Source organism: Hippopotamus amphibius, chromosome 16 (genome assembly GCF_030028045.1).
Source record: "Hippopotamus amphibius kiboko isolate mHipAmp2 chromosome 16, mHipAmp2.hap2, whole genome shotgun sequence".
Classification (NCBI taxonomy): Eukaryota; Metazoa; Chordata; class Mammalia; order Artiodactyla; family Hippopotamidae; genus Hippopotamus; species Hippopotamus amphibius.
The window spans coordinates 26,253,857-26,276,532 of record NC_080201.1 but is presented as its reverse complement, the minus strand read 5'-3'; positions in this window follow the sequence as shown (position 1 = coordinate 26,276,532).

Genomic DNA, 22,676 nt, shown 5'->3' with positions numbered 1-22,676 from the left:
CTACTGAACTGTAATGTTATTCTTAATAGGATGGGAAAGCATCAAGTGGTTTTTTAAAAAAAAAATCAAACCTTTTACTTTGAGATAATTGTAAATTCACATGCAGTGGTAAGAAATGATGCCAGAGGTCCTGAGTATGCTATACTGTTTCCCCCAAGGTTAACATCTTGCAACATTGTAATGCAGTATCACAACCAGCATATTGACATTTATATAATCCACTGATTTTATTGAGATCTCCCCAGTTTTATTTGTACTCTTTTGTATGTGTGTGTGTGTTTATTTAGTTCCATGCAGTTTTATCACCTGTGTAGGGTCATGTATCCATCTCCACAGTGAAGACACAGAACAGTTCCATCGCCTAAGGAGCCTTTGTGTTGCCCTTTTATGATCACATCCATGTCCCTTCCACCTTCACCCCTAGCCCTAACCCCTGGCAGTCACTCATCTGTTCTCCATTTCTATAATCATGTCATTTCAAAAATGTTACATGTATGAAATTTACAGTATATCACCTTTTGGGATTGGCTTTTTTTTCAACATCAATCTGTATCAATATGCGTGTATCAATAGTTTGTTTCTTCTCATTGCTGAGCAATATGACATGTTTTGGATACACCATAGTTTATTTAACTATCACTCACTGAGTTGTTTCTGGTTTTTGGCTGTTATGAATAAAGCTGCTATGAGGACTTGCATACAGGTGTGAACATTAGTTCTCATTTCTCTTGGATAAATGCCCAAGAGTGTGATTGCTGGGTCATATGGTAGTTGCATATTTAGTTTTTTAAGAAAGTGCCAACATATTTTCCAGAGCCACTGGGTCATTTTAAGTAGGGGATGATCTGATTTATTATTTCTTGCTTATGTTAAGGCCATCCTAGATGTTCTTTGGGACACAGATTTTTAGGTTGCCAGACACCAGCTCCAAGAGGACATGGATGAGGGCTTGGTCTAGGAAGGCACTGACGGATATGGAGAACAATGGATTTGACCTCAGGCAAAGTGCAGAAATGAGGAGCATCATCTTTTTTTTGAATCTATTTTTTTATTACTTTTTATTTTATATTGGAGTCTATCCAGTTAACAATGTTGTGACAGTTTCAGGTGCACAGCAGAGTGACTCAGCCATACATATACACGTATCCATCCTTCCCCAGATTCCCCTCAGCAGCTATCATTTTTGAGTTTGGTTTCTATTTTAACATGCATACGTTCCTCACTGTCTTTCCTTCCTTCCTTCTTTCTTTCCTTCCTTCCTTCCTACTTTATGCCTCCTGAATTATTCAGGATTTCCTTGTTTGTTTGTTTTTGGACTAAATTCTAAAAAGAAAAAAGACCAAATCTGTGCTCTCACTAGCAGATGAGTGCCTTTATAAAGCTCCCCAGAGAATGAAATTAGACACCGGGTTTCTTTTTTCCCTGGAACTGTGTTTCCAACTGCCTGAGATATTCTCTCTGCTACAGAATCCCACCCTCACCCCCTTTAAAAAATACTTTTGCTGATAAAAGGATTCTGGGTTTTATGGAGACTGAAACAATAACTGTGGCAGATCGGAGACAGTGATCTGGTTAGTCACACTGTAGTGGAACTCAAGTGGATGGAAAACTGAACCTGGAACTTGGTATGTGAGCTGATAGCCTCCAGGGCACACTCACTGAGAACTCGTCCAGTTCCCTCTGATCTCTGGATTTCTAGGAGGTAATCAGGAAGGTAGGAAGTAGTGTATGGCGTGCATAGGATGTGCTGCACTCTTAACGTATTTCACTTTATTTCATTCTCTGTGTAACTCCACGTGGTAGTTAGCTGTCTCTCCATTTTCCGTATGCAAAGACAAGGCTTGGAAAGATCAAGTAATTTGCTTAACACTAGTCAGAACACTACTAGTAGAGTCAAGATTTACATGAGTTCTGTGTGTACCTTTTGTTCTTTCTTTTTGCATGTACAGGAAAGATATGCAGTGGCAGAGCTGAGGTATTTGGACCTCTTTCCTACTTTCTGTAATCATGTTAATCAGGATTCTTTTAGTCTCAGTGATAGAAACCCAGCTCTAAACTGGCTTTGAATAAAAAGGGAAATGTGTAGGCTGACAATTTAAAATATTAGTGTCAGGTGTAGCTAGATCTAGATGCTCAAACAACATCATTGGGAGTGAGTTCTCTACATCTCTAGATTCTGCAGTTCCATTTTATTTTCATTTTCAGGCGGGCTCTCAGCTCAGGGTGGTTCCAAGGCGGTGCTGACTCACTTTTTCACTTTCTAAGTCTGTGGAGAAAGCCGCTTGTCCAATTGCTTTGGAAAAATCCTGAAATTGGCTTAGGATTAATGTGGGCCTATTTCAATTCTGAAACAATCACTGTGTCCAAAAAAATGGAACTGAATGTGTTTGTGAGACCTGTGATACGGTTCTACCTCTAGATCTAGGGGATAGGTCAAGCCACTTAAACACAAAGTGGAAAAAAGTTAGCTCCTTGAGAAGAATATTGGGTTGCTATTATAAAAAAAAATTGCAGGTAGACATTAGTTAAGACTAAATAATGAAAGGCCACTGTGATACTCTATTAATATGATCTTAGCAAAGCTTTTCCTTTTTCCCCTCCCTCCTTCCCTCTCTTTTTCCCTTCCTCTTTCTTTCCTTCCCCTTCCCTTTATTTCTATAATGCTTACTGTACTTTTATAAACATTATTTTCTTAGATACGTCTTTGGACATTACAAGATAGGTAATAAGGATCTATTATTATTATTCTCATTTTATTGAGTAGAACATTGAGACCCAGAAGTTGAAATGATCCTCTTTTCTCTATAAGAATTAGTCCATGAAGAAAGACTAGTCTGAGCTGGCAAGGTTCAGTGATATTTATATGTCTAAACAAGAGAGGGATAATCATTTGTGCCCACGAGGAATCAAACCTGGGACCTTGACCTCATTAGCGCTGAGCTACTAGCTCTTTGGAAACATAAGGCAGTGAGTGGTATGAAAGAATTAATGCACATCCCAAATGTCTAATGTGTTACTAGCCTGAGAAGGCCCAGGGGCAAATGCAGCTCATTCTATGACTACAATATGAGCTATATGCCATTAGGAGCCCTCAGAGAGGATTTATAAAGAAACACACTCTATGTACTTAGAAGCAAACCCTCTTCTTTATTCATTGCCGACTGTTTTTTAACATCGAGGGAATTAATGCTTAGTCTAAAGAAGCTATGAATGTGTTTGAGGCGTAGTAGAATGGGATCTGTGGTTCTTCTGGAAGGGTGATAAATCATAGGCCCCATTAGCCTGGCTCTCCTTGATCAAGAGGTGTGTCAAGTTGAGCTTAGGAAGTGAACCACCACTGCCTACTGTGGTTATGAGCCTGAGGTTTAACATGCTTTCCTGAATCATCTGTAGCTTTAAGAGATGTCTCTGTCTGAGGCCTGTGCTATCAAAACATATAAAAAAGTGAATTGCATAAAAATATCAAGAATATTAACTAATCTTTCTCCACCTTCTACTGGAGTTAATCTAGCAAAAGGAGGCAGCACACGCCTGTGAACAATTATTCATCGAAGACATATTTCATAAATAGTTATTGTGTACCTTGTGTCTGTCAAGCACTTGGGTTAAAATGGACATATGTGGTCCTTTTTCTCAAAAATCTTACAATCTATATTGGAGTGGGTAAAATAATAAATAGTACAAGAAGGCAGGCAGAAGTTAGATTGAATCCTCTCATCTGCAAGAGTTAAAGTTTATGCTCTTAGTTTCGTCATTTTTTATTTTTTTTTATTTTTTTTGGGGGTACACCAGGTTCAATCAACTGTTTTTTTTTTTTTCTTTTCTTTAAGAACTTTTATTGAGATACAATTGACATACAATAAACTACATGTATTTAAAGTGTACAATTTGATATTTTTTTCTTATTAGTAATGAATATATGGCAATCCCAATCTCCCAAATCTTCCCACCCCAACCTCCCCTGCTTTCCCCACTTGGTGTCCATGTTTGTTCTCCATATCCGTGTCTCTCTTTCTGCCTTGCAAACCGGTTGATTTGTTCTGCTGTATTTTATAGTCATCACAGTATATACAAAAAATTTAGTGGTCGTACACAATTCTTTCTTAGCTAAATCTTGCGTGCATGTTCACATGGGCTGACCCTCATAACTGACCACTAAAATGAAAGCATATGTCATTACATTTTTTTTTTTTTTTTTTTTTTTGCTGCTTGTTAACTGTTCTCTTTATTTCTTTTTTTTTTTTTTTTTTATTATTTTATTTTATTTTTTTGGGGGGTACACCAGGTTCAATCAACTGTTTTTATACACATATCCCCATATTCCCTCCCTTCCTTGACGCCCCCCCCTCGAGTCCCCCCCACCCTCCCTGCCCCAGTCCTCTAAGGCATCTTCCATCCTCGAGTTGGACTCCCTTTGTTATACAACAACTTCCCACTGACTATTTTACAGTTGGTAGTATATATATGTCTGTGCTACTCTCTCGCTTCTTCTCAGTTTCCCCTTCACCCCCCGCCCCCTCCCATACCTCGAGTTCTCCAGTCCATTCTCTGTATCTGCTTCCTTGTTCTTGTCACTGAGTTCATCAGTACCATTTTTAGATTCCGTATATGTGAGTTAGCATACAGTATTTGTCCTTCTCTTTCTGACTTACTTCACTCTGTATGACAGATTGTAGTTCTATCCACCTCATGACATATAGCTCCATCTCATCCCTTTTTATAGCTGAGTAATATTCCATTGTATATATATGCCACATCTTCTGTATCCATTCATTTGTTGATGGGCATTTAGGTTGCTTCCATGTCCTGGCTATTGTAAAGAGTGCTGCAATAAACATTATGGTACAAGTTTCTTTTGGGATTATGGTTTTCTTTGGGTATATGCCCAGGAGTGGGATGACTGGATCATATGGTAGTTCTATTTGTAGTTTTTTAAGGAACCTCCAAATTGTTTTCCATAGTGGCTGTACCAACTTACAGTCCCACCAACAGTGCCGGAGAGTTCCCTTTTCTCCACACCCTCTCCAACATTTGTTGTTTCCAGACTTTGTGATGATGGCCATTCTGATTGGTGTGAGGTGATACCTCATTGTGGCTTTGACTTGCATTTCTCTGATGATGAGTGATGTTGAGCATCTTTTCATGTGTTTGTTGGCCATCTGTATGTCTTCTTTGGAGAAATGTCTATTTAGGTCTTCTGCCCATTTGTGGATTGGGTTATTTGCTTTTTTGGTATGAAGCTGCATGAGCTGCTTGTATATTTTGGAGGTTAATCCTTTGTCCGTTGTTTCATAGGCAATTATTTTTTCCCATTCTGAGGGTTGCCTTTTAGTCTTGTTTATGGTTTCTTTTGCTGTGCAAAAGCTTTTAAGTTTCATGAGGTCCCATTTGTTTATTCTTGATTTTATTTCCATGATTCTAGGAGGTGGGTCAAAAAGGATGTTGCTTTGATGTATGTCAAAGAGCGTTCTGCCTATGTTTTCCTCTAGGAGTTTGATAGTGTCTGGCCTTACATGTAGGTCTTTAATCCATTTGGAGTTTATTTTAGTTTCGTCATCTTTGAATGGGTAAATATTTCCTCCTATATAAATAAAGTTAAAGAGACCATTATCTCTTTGCCTATCATGTGGCAAAAATTAGGATGTCAGGAATTTTGAACACTTTCTCTGTTTTCTACCACCTTGTCTTGACAGATTACCATTCTCTTCTTTCTCCCTCCCAACTGATCAAGAACTGAAGGAAAAACTTACTTTATTAGGGGAGAATCCACCCTGCCCAGATTCTTCTATATTCTACCCATACTAGGACTCGTTGAATGAGTGGAGGATGCTGGATTGGAGCTTAGACTTGTCCATTTTAGAGGGAATAAACATTTTTCCCTCAAAGGAAAAGAATCAATTTAAATCTAGGGAGCATTAATGCATATGCTTTCCTTTAATTTTTTTTTCTTTCCCATTATGGTTTATTACAGGATATTGAATACAGTTCCCTGCGCTATACAATAGGACGTTGCTATTTATGCATTCTATATATAATAATTTCTATCTGCTAGTCCCAAACTCCCAATCCAACCGTCCCCTGGCTCCCTCCCCCTTGGCAACCACAAGTCTGTTCTCTATGTCTGTGAGTCTGTTTCATATTTTAGATTCCATGTATAAGTGATATCATATGGTATTTGTCTCTTTCTGACTTCCTTCACTTAGTATAATAATCTGTAGGTCCATCCATGTAGCTGCAAATGGCATTATTTCATTCTTTTTTATGGTGCGTAATATTCCATTGTGTGTATGTATGTATATGTGTGTGTGTGTGTGTGTGTGTGTGTGTGTGTATCTTCTTTATCCATTCATCTGTTAATGTACATTTAGGTTGTTTCCATGTCTTGGCTATTGTAAATAGTGCTGCTATGAACATAGGTGTGCATGTATCTTTTTGAATTATAATTTTGTCTGGATATAATGCATATGCTTTTTAAATCCAGGATATGCATCCCATGAGCTGCCAGGGCCAGACATCCTTAAATGAATTACCAAGTGGACTGCAGACAAACTTACAGTTATCAGGGCCAAATGTGCATCAGAATCACCTTGAGGACCTGGTTAAAATATGTGTAAAAACTCTGATGCAGTAAATCTTAATTGGGCTTTTCTGTTTGAAAGTGTTCACCATTGTGAATAGTAGATTCAGTGCTAAAAAACAAATAGGACATCAAGCCATGAAAAGATATGGAGGAACCTTGGGTGCATATTACTAAGTGAAAGAAGTCAATCTGAAAAGGCTACAAACTATATGGTGCAACTATATGACATTATGGGAAAGGCAAACCAATAGAGACAGTAAAAAGATCACTTGTTGACAGGATTGGGTGAGGGGAGAGGGATGAACAGGCAGACCACAGAGGAATTTTAGGGCAGTGAAACTATTCTGTATGATACTCTACTGGTGGACACATGCCATTATATTATGTGTGAGATATACATATTAAGGTTGCATATCTTATAAGGTTCCAGATAGAGTAGGTGGCAGAGCTCAGACTTGAACCGAAATCTTTCTCACTCCAAAGCCCATGCTCTTTTCTCTGAACCAGGTTGCAAAAGGGGTTATAAACACAGAAGGTCTCACTACTGCTCTTTGCTCTTGGGCTCTGGGAGATACATCCTCTGGAAGAGGAAAGCTGACCTTTTCACAGTATGTCTAAAAGGACTACCTTGTGGTCCACAGGAGGTTCTTTATACTTCTCAAAATTCGTAACGAGAACAAGAAGTTTGCCTGGAGTCCATTTGGTAATTTATTTCAGGATGCCTGGCCCTGGCAGCTCATGGGATGCATATCAAGCAGAAAGTGAGGCCCTTGGACTGAACAGCTGAAGACAGAAGTGGCGGATCAGCGTCAGACAGGGCAGAGGTGACTTGGCATCAAACCAGCCACCAGCTCCTTTCATTCCTGCTCATTTGGATGATTATTGAATGTATTGCTTTTTCGTTTTGTTTTTTTTTTACCTTTGGCATACAAGAAGGTTGTTTATCTCATGATAGGGTTTTGAAGCCGAGTGTTAGGTTTTGGGTCTCTAAATGCCACTCCAGTATTAACATCACAAAATACATCTTATTTCAGTGTGTGTGCAAGAAAAGCAAAACGTACCAGAGACCCGGAGTTGTGAATAAAGAGGTTGGGAGCTATTTGCTTTCTAGAATCACTCTAGTTCACTTTGTGCCTATGGTGGGCCAGAAAGACACTGAACAAAGGGAGAGATAGCTGGGTGATGGAGGACATTGTGGAGAGATGATTCACACTGTACCATCGAAATGCAATTCGTAAATTAAGATTTGTTAAAAATGAAGTTTGGAGTCAGAATGACCAGTGTCTAAATCCCAGCTCTTCCATCTACAGCTTGGTTGCTTTAAGGAACTTAAATCAGTTTCCCCCGCTGTGAAATTGGAACATAGTGAGGATTCAGTGGGATACGGTCTGCTAAGTATTTAAGTGCAGGGCACTTAGGTGGTGCTCAGAAAATGCACATTCCCTTTCTTCTCAGTTCCCTTTGTTCAGAGCTGATTTACATGGTTAAGGAGGAGGAGGAAGAGGAGGTTGCATTTCTGTCTTTATATTTCCTTTTAGACCTCTTAATCGGCAGAGGGATGTATGAGATATATAGCTGAGGAGAGGAATAGATGAAATTTGTAGTCAGGTAGAGTGATCAAGGCAGAGATAGTTTAGGTACATATTGTGGGGGATGTGGAAAGGTAAATGGAGAGTTGAGGAGATGAGAGGGTAAAATGAAGTGTGGGGCAGGTAAGGATAAAATGCAGGCTAGCTATTGGGGCAGTCTTTTATAGGCTCTTGTATAATTTTCGTGGATGGGAATTATAAAAAATTAATAAACAGAAACTTCAATTAGAGTTGGGAGACCAGCAGGGGGAGTGCTCACCCTGAGAGGTGAGACAAGCCCAAGAAGAAGAACAACTCTTCTTTCCTGGCAAAGACTCAGCCAGTGAAAAGTCATGGTACAGCTACTATGGAAAACAGTTTGGAGGTTCCTTAAAAAACTAAAAATAGAACTACCATATGATCCAGTAATCCCACACCTGGGCATATACCCAAAGAAAACCATAATCCAAAAAGAAACATGTACCATAATGTTCATTGCAGCACTATTCACAATAGCCAGGACATGGAAGCAACCTAAATGCCCATCAACAGATGAATGGATAAAGAAGATGTGGCACATATACACAATGGAATATTACTCAGCCATAAAGAGGAATGAAATTGAACTAGATGTAATGAGGTGGATAGACCTAGAGTCTGTCATACAGAGCAAAGTAAGCCAGAAAGAGAAAAACAAATACTGTATGCTAACTCATATATACGGAATCTAAAAAAAAAATGGTACTGATGAACCCAGTGACAGGGCAAGAATAAAGATGCAGATGTAGAGAGTGGACTTGAGGACACGGGGTTGGCGGGGCAGGACAAAGGGGAAGCTGGGACAAAGTGAGAGAGTAGCATAGACATAGATACACTACCAGCTGTAAAATAGATAGCTAGTGGGAAGTTGCTGTATAATAAAGGGAGATCAACTCGATGATGGGTGATGCCTTAGAGGGCCAGGGCAGGGAGGGTGGGAGGGAGTCACGGGAGGGAGGGGATGTGGGGATATATGTATAAATACAGCTGATTCACTTTGGTGTACCTCCAAAACTGGTACAAGAGTGTAAAGCAATTATATTCCAATAAAGAGCTTAAAAAAGAAAGTCAGGGACTCTGTTTACTACGGTCCTCCCAACTTCTTTTCCCCTCTATAACAATGTTCTCCTCTTGCTGTGGGGGGACTTGCGTGAGGCTCCCCATGGCTGCAGACCCCGATTTGTAATTCTCTGCTGATTCCGAACAAACCCATCTTTGGAGAAATATCAGGCAGTCTATTTATTTCAGGTCAACAGAATCAAAAAGTCACACTCAGGAAGAGAAAAAAAAGGACCTGCCCTTATCTACTGCAGTTTGAGTTGTAGTATTATTTTCAGGTATGTGACCATCATCCCTGAAGAGGGTACTTTATTTTTAATTTAATTTTTATTTTAGTTTTTAATTATATTTTATATGTTATAGTGTAGTTGATTTACAGTGTTGTGTTAGTTTCAGGTATATAGCAAAGTGGTTCAGTTATACATATACATGTATCTATTCTTTTTCAGATTCTTTTTGCATATAGGCTATTACAGAATATTGAGTAGAGTTCTCTGTGCTATACAGTAGGTCCTTGTTGATTATCTGTTTTATATGTACTAGTGTGTATATGTTAATCCCAAACTCCTAATTTATCCCTCCCCCTGCAACATTTCCCCTTTGGTAACCATAAGTTTGTTTTTGAAGTCTGTGAGTTTGTTTCTCTTCTGTAGATAAATTCATTTGTGTCATATTTTAGATTCCACATACGAGTGATATCATATGATATTTGTTTTTGTCTGACTTACTCCACTTAGTATGGTAATCTCTAGGTCCATCCATGTTGCTGCAAATGCCATTATTTCGTTCTTGTTTTATGGCTAATATTCCACTGTGTATATGTACCACATCTCCTTCATCCATTCATCTGTCGATGGACACTTCGGTTGCTTCCTTGTCTTGGCTATTGTAAATAGCATTGCAGTGAACGTAGCGGGGCATGTATCCTTTTGAATTATGTTTTTCTCCTGATATATGCCCAGGAGTGGGATCAGATATTTGACCATCATCCCTGAAGAGGGTACTTTAAATACCCCTGCCCTTTGCTCACAGTTTATGGCCTAAACCCTCTCCATCTGTTCTTATGTTTACCAAATTCCAGAGTATTGGTTCCCTCTCTCTTCTCATTCTAATACCTTTCCATGAATAAGGCCACTGCCTTCTCTTCTCTGGCTGTTGTTCTCTTTCCTGGATTTGGCCAGACACCTACCCTTTGATCCCACGTGCTCTGACTGTTGCCCTAGGTAACCCCTCGAATGAAGGAGCCCTATGTTCTGGAACCAACCAAGCCTTGGCTCATTTGACTGCGCTCCCTTGCTGAAATTAACTCAGCTCCTTGTAAAGGGGAATCTGAAAGTCTTTGTCTTCACCAGCCAAAGAATTTTGATGTGGTCATTGAACTTTACAATCAAAACAAATTTTAAGGGCCCAAGCTTGTTTCCAGTGGTAATATGTTTGAAAAGGCGTATTAAATTACAAATTTGTTTTCATCTCTTTATCCAAGTATCAGTGCAGAAGAGCAACAACCTAATGTAGAGAAATAAAATGAAATAATTAAAAAGTTACAGAATGTGAACTGCCTAAGATAAAACCAAGCAGGCCTATTGGAGATAATGGTTATCTGTTTGCAGTAAACATGAAGTGAGAACAATTCATGACTTGTGATAACGTTCAGCTGAAAGGAAGTAAATTAGATGTAGACAAGGCCAGGAGAGGTTTACAAACACATGCAGGGCCAGAGAGTACAAAGGGAAGATGGGGGCATGGGGGCAGAATTTTTATCTTTATCAGGTAATTGAAATAATGCTTTATATTAAGAGTATGAGTTTAAAGTGGAAACTGCAGTCAGGAGGTGCTGGGTGGGGGGGGAGTGGGAAAGGAGAGGGAGAGAGAATGCAAAGACCACTAGAAACTATTTAGTTTGAGAAGCTAAAGAATAGCTGAAGGCCTAACGTGTCCCAAATGCTTTTACATATATAACCTCATGTAAGCCTATGACAGCCCTGTAGAGTGTGCTTAGCCGCCCCATTCTTGATGGGGGTGAGGAGTGAGGCTCCGTGTAATAACTTGCCCGAGCCTTTTCAGCAAGTAAGTAGTGGAGTTGAGATAAAAGCCAAGCTGTGCCTGACTTGAAAGCTTTGTTCTCTCTTATACGCCATAACTGCTGAGTAATATTGTACCACTGAGACCCAAAAGACTGTTACAAATACTAGCTATGGCTGGGCCCGTAGCTGGACCTGAGCTACTCTGTTTCTCTGTTACTCATGTACACACACATACACACACACACACACACATACACACACACACAACCTTAGCTCCACACTGAGCTGCTAGCTTTTATATATCCATTTGAGTGTCCCATAAACAGGTCACATTCAACTTGGCTAGAAATCACTAAAGCATCCTGCTCTAATTGTCATATTTTGCCTCCTCTGTCCATTCGCCCAAGTCAGAGATTTGAGGTTTCCCTTGATCCCTTCCTTTCTATTAACCTCATGTTCAGTGAATCTCCACGTCTTATCAATTCTGCCTCCAAAATGTCTCTGTTTTCTTTTTTGCTTCATTCATTCTATTTCAACTTGGGTTCAGACTAACATCCTCTCCTGCCAAGAATACTAGAGCAGCCTCTTTACTGGTCTTCCTAGCTTTTGTTCCCTACTCCCTGAGTCCACTTTCCTTGTTGCAAGTACAGAGATATTTATAAAATACAAATATGCTCAAATCTTCCATGCCTTTCCTTTTCTTTAGTATGAACTTCAAAGTCTGTATGTAATGTCTTTTTAATAGTCTTTGCATGGGATATCGCCTCTCCCTTACCTCCAATTCTGCAAGTAGGTGAAAAAAATTGCATTCTCTACAGTGTCATCATGCTTTCCTAATCATCCAGCTTTTTGAACATGCTCTTCTTTCTACATGGAATACCTTTCTGCCTTTCTTTTGTTTTTCCCTGGACTGATTAGTTCCTACTTGTCCTCCAGAAGCCAATACAGATATCTCTTCCTCCATAAATCTCTTAACTGTCCAAAGATTCATTTTGAAATAACTCATGGCCCTCATAATGTTTACCCATCATAGCTCTTATTATACTGTATCTAAATTTTTTTATTAGGGTTTAGTTGATTTACAATGTTGTGTTAGTTTCAGGTGTACAGCAAAGTGAATTTGTTATACGTATATTAATACATATATCCACCCTTTTTTAGATTATTTTCCCATATAGACCATTACAGAGTATTGAGTAGGGTTCCCTGTGCTATACAATAGGTGCTTATTATTAATCTATTTTATATATAATAGTGTGTATATGTCAATCCCAATCTTCCAGTTTATCCCTCCCCACTTACCCGCTCTGTAACCATAAGTTTACTCTCTATATCTGTAACTATATTTCTGTTTGTAGATAAGTTCATTTGTACCTTTTCTTTAGATTCCACATATAAGTGATATCATATGATATATGTCTTTGTCTGACTTTCTTCACTCAATATGACAATCTCTAGGTCCATCCATGTTGCTGCAAATGGCATTATTTTGTTCTTTTTTATGGCTGAGTAATATTCCACTGTATATATGTATCACATCTTCTTTATCCATTCCTCTGTTGGTGGACATTTAGGTTACGTCCATGTCTTGGCTATTATAAATAGTGCTGCAATGAACATTGGAGTGCATGTGTCTTTTTGAATTATGGTTTTTTCTGGATATATGCCCAGGAGTGGGATTGCTGGATCACATAGTAGCTGTATTTTCAGTTTTTTAAGGAACCTCCATATTGTTCTCCATAGTGGCTGTACCAGTTTACATTCCCACCAAGAGCATAGAAGGGTTCCTTTTTCTCCACACTCTCTCCAGCATTTATTGTTTGTAGACTTTTTGATGATGGCCGTTCTGATCAATGTGACATGATACCTCATTATAGTTCTGATTTGCATTTCTCTAATAATTAGTGATGTTGAGCATCTTTTCATGTGCTTTTTAGCCATCCGTATGTCTTCTCTGGAGAACTGTCTATTTAGTTCTTCTGCCCATTTTTTTTATTGGGTTGTTTGTTTTTTTGATATTGAGCTACATGAGCTATTTGTATATTTTGGAGATTAATCCCTTGTTGGTTGCTTGACATGCAAATATTTTCTCCCATTCTGAGGGTTGTCTTTTTGTTTTGTTTGTTATACTGCATTTTAATGGATACATTTCTGCCCCATAAACTGTAAGCTTCCTGTGAGCAAAGACAATATTGTATTTAGCAGTCCTAATTCTAGTACCTGAAACATGATAGATGCCTAGTAAATATGTTTGACCAGATTTGTTGCAGATAGAAATTAATGTGCAGGAGATTTATTAAGGAGCCCTCTTGGGATGGGGATTGGGCAGAAGGATAAGTCCAGCCTTGAAACAGTCTCTTGGAAGCTTCAGCTGTCCTATGGGAAGCTCTGAAGCTGGGACAATCCTTCAGAGTGGTCTCAAATTGAGGTGAGGGGGACCAGATCTTTATACATCTGTGTTGTTCAGTAATTGGATGAAGATTCTTTCTTCCACTAAGGCAGTCAGTCTGCAGGGGGGGTTGATAGCTGAAGGCTGTCTGCCAATAGCATGCCCAGTAGTTGGGAATTTTTTTTTTAAAGATCTAGTGTATTAGCAATTAAAAAAAAAAGTGTTTATTTATTTGGTTGCATTGGGTCTTTGTTGCTGCACATGGGCTTTCTCTAGTCATGGCGAGCAGGGGCTACTCTTCGTTGCGGTGTGCAGGCTTCTCATTGCAGAGGCTTCTCTTGCTGCGGAGCAACAGCTCTAGGTACATGGGCTTCAGTAGTTGTGGCTCATGAGCTCTAGAGCGCAGGCTCAGTAGTTGTGGCACACGGACTTAGTCGCTCCGGTGCATGTGGGATCTCCCCAGACCAGGGATTGAACCCATGTCCCCTGCACTGGCAGGTGGATTCTCAACCACTGTGTCACCAGGGATGTCCCATAGTTGGGGAATTTATCCTTCATTTCTGAAGGGAGTTTTGAGTGGCAGTGTCCACCATGGTGTCACTCAGTAAACACACACTCATCATACTAGCTTCAGGCTTGACTGAAATGACAAATGCTCTTGTGGAATCTACAGTGATACCCTCTTGGGGAGCTCACGTGGAGTCATGCTTATGTTTCTTCTGGAGAAGAGATTATTGAGGGAATGGTATCAACTCATGACATTGGTTGTCCTCTTCATCCTCTCTGTGACTCCTAGTAGGGGATGTTCTTAACTAGACATTCAAACTCACAAGACCTGCACATGTAACACTGGCACCAGTTTAATCAGATGGATATCGGTTCAGAAACATAGACAGCATCCCACTTGGGCTGTGTCAGGCGTTTCTTTCAGAGGGAATAACCCTCACAGCAATCCACACAGCAACCCACTCTTTGACTGCTCCCCTCCTGCTTCTCCCTTTCTGTCCCTCCACCATGAGAGTTCAGGTGTGAGGGAACAAGGCTCCCACTTGACAGGTGCAATAGCTGCCCTGGCATAGAAGCCTCATGCTCTGTAGGGACCAGTATCTCCTGTAATAGGCTTAGGTAGAGCTTTCAGGTCCCACAAAGTATATGCCCGGTTGTGAGTCCCTGTATTCAAGGAATCATAAAGCTATGCTCCCAAACTAAAAATAGAACTACCATATGACCCAGCAATCCCACTGCTGGGCATATACCCAGAGAACACCATCATTCAAAAAGACACATGCACTCCAGTGTTCATTGCAGCTCTATTTACAATAGCCAGGACATGGAAGCAACCTAAATGGCCCTCAATAGATGAATGGATAAAAAAGATGTGATACATACATACAGTGGAATATTACTCAGCTGTAAAAAGCAATGAAACTGGGACATTTGTAGGGACATGGATGGACCTAGAGACTGTCATACAGAGTGAAGTGAGTCAGAAAGATAAAAACAAATATCATATATTAACACATATGTGGAATATAGAAAAATGGTGCAAATCAATTGGTTTGCAAGGCAGAAATAGAGAGACAGATGTAGAGAACAAACATATGGACACCAAGTGGGGAAAGCGGGGAGGGTTGGGGGGGAATGAATTGGGAGATTGGGATACCAAATAGTATACTCTAAATATAAGCAGTTTATTGTCTGTTAACTGTATCTCAATAAAAATTCTTAAAAAAATAAAAAATAAAAAAATAAAGCAATGCTCCCACCAAATATTTTTAGTTTGTTCATGCTTTTCCAGTCCAGATGCAGTGTATCTATCATGGGCCATCTTTACCATAAATAATGTTGCCTGGTAATACAAATGAGCTTCCACCTTTATCAAGTTTTCAGGAGAAAGAGAAAAAGAGTTAACTAAAATTAGATTTGTCTTTGGAGAAGGAGAGAAAGGTTTGATCACGCTTCTTCACAAGATCCCTATCTGGATGAGGGTCCCTATCTCATTTTCATCACACCACAGCATGTAGTCATCACAGCAATTAACATGCAGGTCAGGGTAGTTAATCCTTCTAGCGAGTTGTTTTCTACCTAGTTCACATCTTCTCTTCATGGCTCTGAATATGAGAGCGATTTTGTTGATCTTTCTGATTTGGGGACTTGTACGGTCCTTTGAACATAGTTGATACTTGCTGTGATCCGAATGCTTGTGTCTCTCACAAATTCACATGGTGATTTTCCTAATGCCTGATGTGATGGTGTTACCAGGTGGGGCCTTGGGAGGAGCTTAGGTCATGAGGGTGGAGCCCTCTTGAATGGGATTAACGTCTTTTATAAAAGAGACCCCACAGAGATCCCTCACCCCTTCCACCATGTGAGGGCAAAAAGAGAAGTGTCAGCTATGAACCATGAAGAAAGCCCTCACCAAAATGTGACCATGCTAGTGCCTTGATCTTGGACTTCCCAGCCTCTAGAACTGTGAGAAATAAATGTTTGTTGTTTATAAACTACCCAGTTTATGGTATCTTGTTATAGCCCCCTTAAAGGACCAAGATAATACTCAAAAGAAAAATACATTTAGTTAACAAAAAACTAAAAACAATTAAATTGATGTAAATCAGAAGAAATACTCCCATATTTCCATCTGCTAAACATAACAATTATAAATATTTTAGTGTATTTCCTTCCAGTCTTTCTTTTAAATTTATTTCTTTATTTATTGGCTGTGTTGGGCCTTTGTTGCTGCACACGGGCTTTCCCTAGTTGTGGAGAGCGGGGGCTACTCTTCAATGTGGTGCACGGGCTCCTCATTGTAGTGGCTTCTCTTGTTGTGGAGCACAGGCTCTAGGCATGAGGGTTTCAGTAGCTGTGGTACTGAATAGTTGTGACTCAATAGTACAGACTCAATAGTTGTGGCGCGCAGGCTTAGTTGCTCCGTGGCATGTGGATCATCCGGTGTCCCCTGCATCAGCAGGTGGATTCTTAACCACTGCGCCACCTAGGAAGTCCCACTTCCAGTCTTTCTTATAGGCATAAGCTTAACAATTGGTGTACTAATACTCTACTGTAAGTTTCTTACCTTTTTCATAGACAGACATTTTTAAAAATAAGAAGATTATTACAATACTAGGAAGTTCATTCTGCCTCAACCCATCAACCTAAACATAAATACTCCGTCTGGAGAAGCTCGGGTGATGAGATAGTCAACATTTCTTTTACATCTACCACCTGCCAGACCATGTGTTAGGCACATGAGGAGGGGAAGAAAAATAAAGCTAATTAGATCTGCCCTCAAAGCATTTACACGCCCTTCATGGGGAAGGAAGCTTCACATTCATGTTTTCTTTCCCGTGAGGTGACTGTCTAATGTTGGCTTAAGCTTGTTCTGTTTAGTTGAGATTATGCTTTTAAAGGAAGAGAAAGAGAAGGTAGGCCCACTTAAGAAGTTTCGCCAAGGAGGCAGATTCTCAAAAATAAACAGACAAATAATCCCTGCAGATTAGCCAGCCTCTGTAAAATAATTTTAACGCAATATCCAGCGGATCATTTGGGAGGCAAGCAAGTCAGCTGGTGGGGAGTGAATGTTAGTGACTTGGTTGTCATGGAAACTTTTCTTCCAGACCAGGAAAAAGGCAGGCATGGGGAAACATGCGATGTGGAAAAATAGCCTATTTCTCCATGGTCTCTTCTCTCTGTTGATCACAAGTTGACATCCTACCGGGGCTGGGAGTGGAGAGAGAGGCAGGCATCCTAGGCATACAGGGGAGAGAAGCAGTCCCCTTTGTGCAGAGAGACCCAAGGGATGTGGTTCAAACAGGAAGTGTGTGGGTAAAAGTTGGAAAGCCAAGGTCATACATTTATTTTTATTCTTTCTTTTTCTTTTAGTGTTTTTCTTGGAAAATATGATTCTGTGCAAGTTGTTAAAAGACATATTATTCTCAGTCATCCTCAGATGCTGGGGGAAGAGGACTGTTGATGCGAAAGCTTGACTAGCGTTTACAGTGCTGACTCAAGACACATCACAGTCTTGCTCAGAAATGAAGTCTGTGTAGCCTGTTTAGCCCCATTAGAAAAAGCCAGAGTTAAGCTGTGATGGGTAAGACTGTTAGTCTTTAAACACTTTAAACTGTACATAGATGTAAAAATTACTTTTAAAACCTGGTCTAACTTGGTTATGATATTATTTATAAATGTTTATGATTCTTGCCAGTATCTCACCACATTTGCCCAAGTTAATCTGAATTTACATAATCATAATACATAAAATAATTTTTTTTAAAAAGGTAGAGTTATACCCCCAGCTACATATCCAGCTTTAAAATGCATTACAGCTATTTGTTCACATTTCCAACTCTTTCTTCTAAATTGTGAGCTCTTCAACGCTTTGGATGGTGCCTTGTTCATCTTTGTAAACTCAGCATTCGCACAATGCTCAGTTCTTAAGTGTTTGGTTCATGGAGCAACTTCTATGTACTGGTCTCTGAAATATGTTGGTAAACAATGCTTATTTAATGAGTAATTGGTTGGATGGATGACTATATTCTGGATTTTCTGGGTTTTCTATGTTTTGAAGAGCTAAACAATTATTTTATAATCCATCACACAATTATTTTCCTGGCAGCAGTTTTGTAAGCTGCAGAAAATAATTAAGATAGAACCTCTGTAGGCATAACTTGATACATCATCATAGGCTGGTAAAGTCTTGCTTTTGTTTCCTATTATTACTTTGAAGTCTTTTCTTTATAGGTTAAATAAGATCTACTGATCTACTCATTACATACCAAGAGTCTGTAAGAGGTTTTTTCAGTATACATTTCTATTTGTTTACAAAGACTAATCTACGCATTTCACAAAGAATTTGTTTCTCTTGCCCACAGTTATGTGACAGTAATTCAAAATATCGTCATTGTCAGAGATTGTTTTCCCTGACCACAATATTCCCCAGTTCTTCCCACTTTCTTCCTTGTGTATTCTATGCTTATAATCTCAGACCATCATTTTGCCTTTACATCATTTATCTGCCTTTTCACATAACATAAGCAATTTCTGCTCAATACTTTCTCATCCCTTTTTACTATGATTCCTGCTCTGCCAAACCTTAGCCCTTTTATGATTTATTCAGCTCTTTTCCCAAGTCAAAAAACATTTCTTCATTAATTCTCTTAATACTTTAAAATAGATCCTATGTACCAGAAGTTGTGCCTTGGAGATAGAGAGTTTAACATTATTTGAGCACTTCTTTCAAGATGCTCAGAGTCAAATGCGGAGATCCTTGATCTAAGGTAAATGGATTTCCTTAAAGGATATGTAAAATATTGTCCCCTTTTTTTTTCTGGGCACAAGGTCCCTACATTTTGTAGAGTTTTCTAATGAATGATATAAACAAGGAAATATACAAATTTTAGTGTGATAAGTGCCATTTATGATCAGGATAAGAATAGGAAGCAGTTAAGGATGCTTTGGTAAGATCACAGAAGGCACATTCTTAGAACTTAGCTGATTGAATTCACCAGAATTCACCTGCAAGCTAGCCTCAGCTGGGGCCTCAGTGACTCTCTGCAATCTTTCTATTTTCCTGCTGACCCTTGGTCACAGTCCTACATTTCTGCCACCCTCTCAAACCATTGTTTATTTTCACTTCTCATCTTTACTCATCTTGAAAGAGTTATGGCCAAGTCCAGATATTCTGTTGAAAAACTAAGGAGAAGGTTTCCCTGGTGGCACAGTGGTTAAAAATCTGCCTGCCAATGCAGGGGACATGGGTTTGAGCCCTGGTCCGGGAAGATCCCACATGCCATGGGGCAACTGAGCCCATGTGTCACAACTACTGAGCCTGTGTTCTACAGCCCGCAAGCTACAACTATTGAGCCCGTGTGCCACAACTACTGAAGCCAGTGTTCACTGCAACTAGAGAAAGCCCTCACGCAGCAACGAAGACCCAATGCAGCCAACAAATAAATAAATAAATAAGAAAGAAAGAAAAACTGAGACAAGCATTGCAGAATGTGAACTGTTCTTATAATAGTAACTGCTTAGAACTAACATTGTCCGTAAAGCATATTAGGTAAGGATATCTACTTCTTAAGGGAAAAAGCCTCTAAAGTAAATAAGTAAACTTCTAGGAAAAAGGAGGACACATAATTTACAGAAAAATGTTTGTATGCTTCAATTTCTACTTTATTGAATTTCTACTTTATTATCTCTAGGGAGTCTACAACCTGCTAAAAATGGCTGTGAGTTGGAAAGGGGAATCTGGGAATCTGGAGGCTAACAACAATATAACCTATTTACTCTTCACACTTTTTAAAAGGTGCCTATGTTATGAACCTTGTCTGAAGTCATGCAGATAACCAATTATAAACTAAGGTTGGAACCCAGGTCTCCATGATGTGGCTTTTGTTCTTCTATTTACATCAAACTGCCTTCTTTTTATTCCCCCCAGCTTTACTGAGGTATAATTGACAATTAAAATTTGTATATATGTACAGTGTAAAATTTGAAAATTTGATGTATACGTTGTGAAAGAACCATCAAAATCAAGCTAATTAACATATCTGTCATCTCACATAGTTACCATCTTCTTTTGTGTGTGTGTGGCGAGAACACCGAAGATCTTCCCTTTTAGCAAGTTTCAAGTACACAATACGATATTGTCCATTATACTTATCATGTTGTACATTACATCTCTAGAACTTACTCATCTTATAACTGAAAGATTGTACCCTTTGACCAACATTTCCTCATTTTTCCACCCAGAGCCCCTGGTAACCATCATTCTACACTCTGCTGCTGTGAGTTTGACTTTTTTAGATTCCACATGTAAGTGAGATTATAGTATTGCCATTCTGAATCTAGCTAATTTCGCTTAGCATGATGTCCTCCAGGTTGAGCCATTTGTCACAAATGGCAGATTTCCCTCTTTTTTCAGGCTGAATAATATTCCATTGTATGTATATACCACATATTCTTTATTCATTCATCCACTGATGGAAATTTAGGTTGTTTCCATTTCTTGGTTATTGTGAATGATGCTGTAATGAACATGGAGTGCAGGTATTTTTTCAATATTATGATTTCAGTATCTTTGGATAAATACCCAGAAGTGGAATTGCTAGACCTCGTGGTAGTTCTATTTTTAATATTTTGAGGAAGTTCCATACTGTTTGCCATAATGGCGGTACTAATTTACATTTCCATTCATGGTGTACAAGGGTTCCCTTGTCTACATATCCTTGCTAACATTTATCTTTTTTTTTTAATAATAGCCATTCAAACAGGTGTGAGGTGATACCTAAACATAGTTTTGATTTGCATTTTCCTGATGATTAGTGACATTGAATACCTTTTCATGTACCTGTTGGCCATTTGTATGTGTTCTTTGGAAAAATGGCTGTTCAGTTCCTCTGCCCATTTTTAAATTGAATTGTTTATTTTTTTGCTATTGAGTTGTATGAATGGATAAAGAAGATGTGGTGTGTGTGTATATACATGTGTGTGTGTGTATATATAAATACACACACATATAGATATTATTTAGCCATGAGAAAGAAGGACATCGTGGCATTAGCAACAACATGGATAGAACTTGAGGACATAATGCAAAGTGAAATAAGTCTGACAGACAAAGACAAATACTGTAATATATCACTTATATGTGGAATCTAAAAAAGCTGAACTTATAGAAAAGGAGATTAGAATGGTGGTTATTTAAACAATTATTATGAATTCTTTGTCCTGCAATTTGTAGATCTCATGTCTTTGGGTTGGTTACTGGAAAACTATTATGTTTCTTTGATGGTGTCATGTTTGCTTGATTTTTTATGTTCCTTGGAGCCTTGTGTTGATGTCTGTGTATGTGAAGGCACAATGACCTCTTCCTAACTTAATGGGCTGGCTTTGATGGGGAAAGACCTTCAGCTATGGGTGGGTACACCCCCTAGGTGGAGTGTGCCGCAGCTCTGCCTCTGGGGAGTGTAGTGGTGGCTCCGGTGGGCTGAGGGGCGAGAATGCAGCAGGGTAGACTCGAGGCAGCTCTCAGCTGATGTCAGCATCAGCAATGACTGGGTTCCTCAGTGGCCAAGGCTGCAAGTGTCCACGGTGGTGGTCAGGGCTGCTTGGATCCTCAGTGGTGAAGGCTGCTGGGGTCTCTTGCTCTCTTTGTCTTCCATAGGAGGAGAGTTATGCCTGGGTAGGGAATGGGGTGACATAGGTAAAATGCTTTCTATACTTTTTCATATGCCATCTTCAGTTTTTGTCCTCCATTTGTTGCAGCTTCTTCATAGCACTCTGGAGCTCTCCCAGAGCTATTTTCATTGGTACATAGTAGTTTCATAGTTTTTTTTTGTGTGTGTGTGTGTTTGGGGGGACAAATGTTAACACCTTCTAGTCTGCCATCTTGATGACGTGATTCCTTAAGCTGCCTTCTAAGACAACAGAGAAGCTATCCCTCTCCTAAATCAGAGCCAAAATCAAAGGCTTATTTGCAGGCTGTTAATTTAGGAATGTGATCCTAGGGAGCAAGTGTGAAGATTGAGGTAGTGGATCAGGGAAAGAAGGACCATCAATAGAAGGATGTGTAACCAACTTGGCCAAGGATATAGGATGGCCGTTTCTTTGGGACCTTTTGAAAGTCTTAATGAGTATCTCAAAAATTAGAACTGGCTAAGGTAGCAGGGAGTGGAAAGACGAGTTTCAGGTGTCTCCTGCATGTGTCAAGCACAGAATCAGAGTTTTCTGAGTTCTGATCTTCTACCTCCTTGGTTAGAGTTATTCCTAGATATTTTATTCCTTACGGGATTGTTTTCTTAATTTCTCTGATAGTTCGTTATTAGTGTATAGAAACACAACAGATTTCTGTATATTAATTTTGTATTCTGCAACTTAACTGAATTCATTTTTAGTTCTAATAGGTTTTTGTGTGTGTGTGTGGCATCTTTAAGATTTTCTATGTATACTATCATGTCATCTGCAAACAATGGCAGTTTTACTTCTTCCTGTCCAATTTGAATTCCTTTTATCTTTTC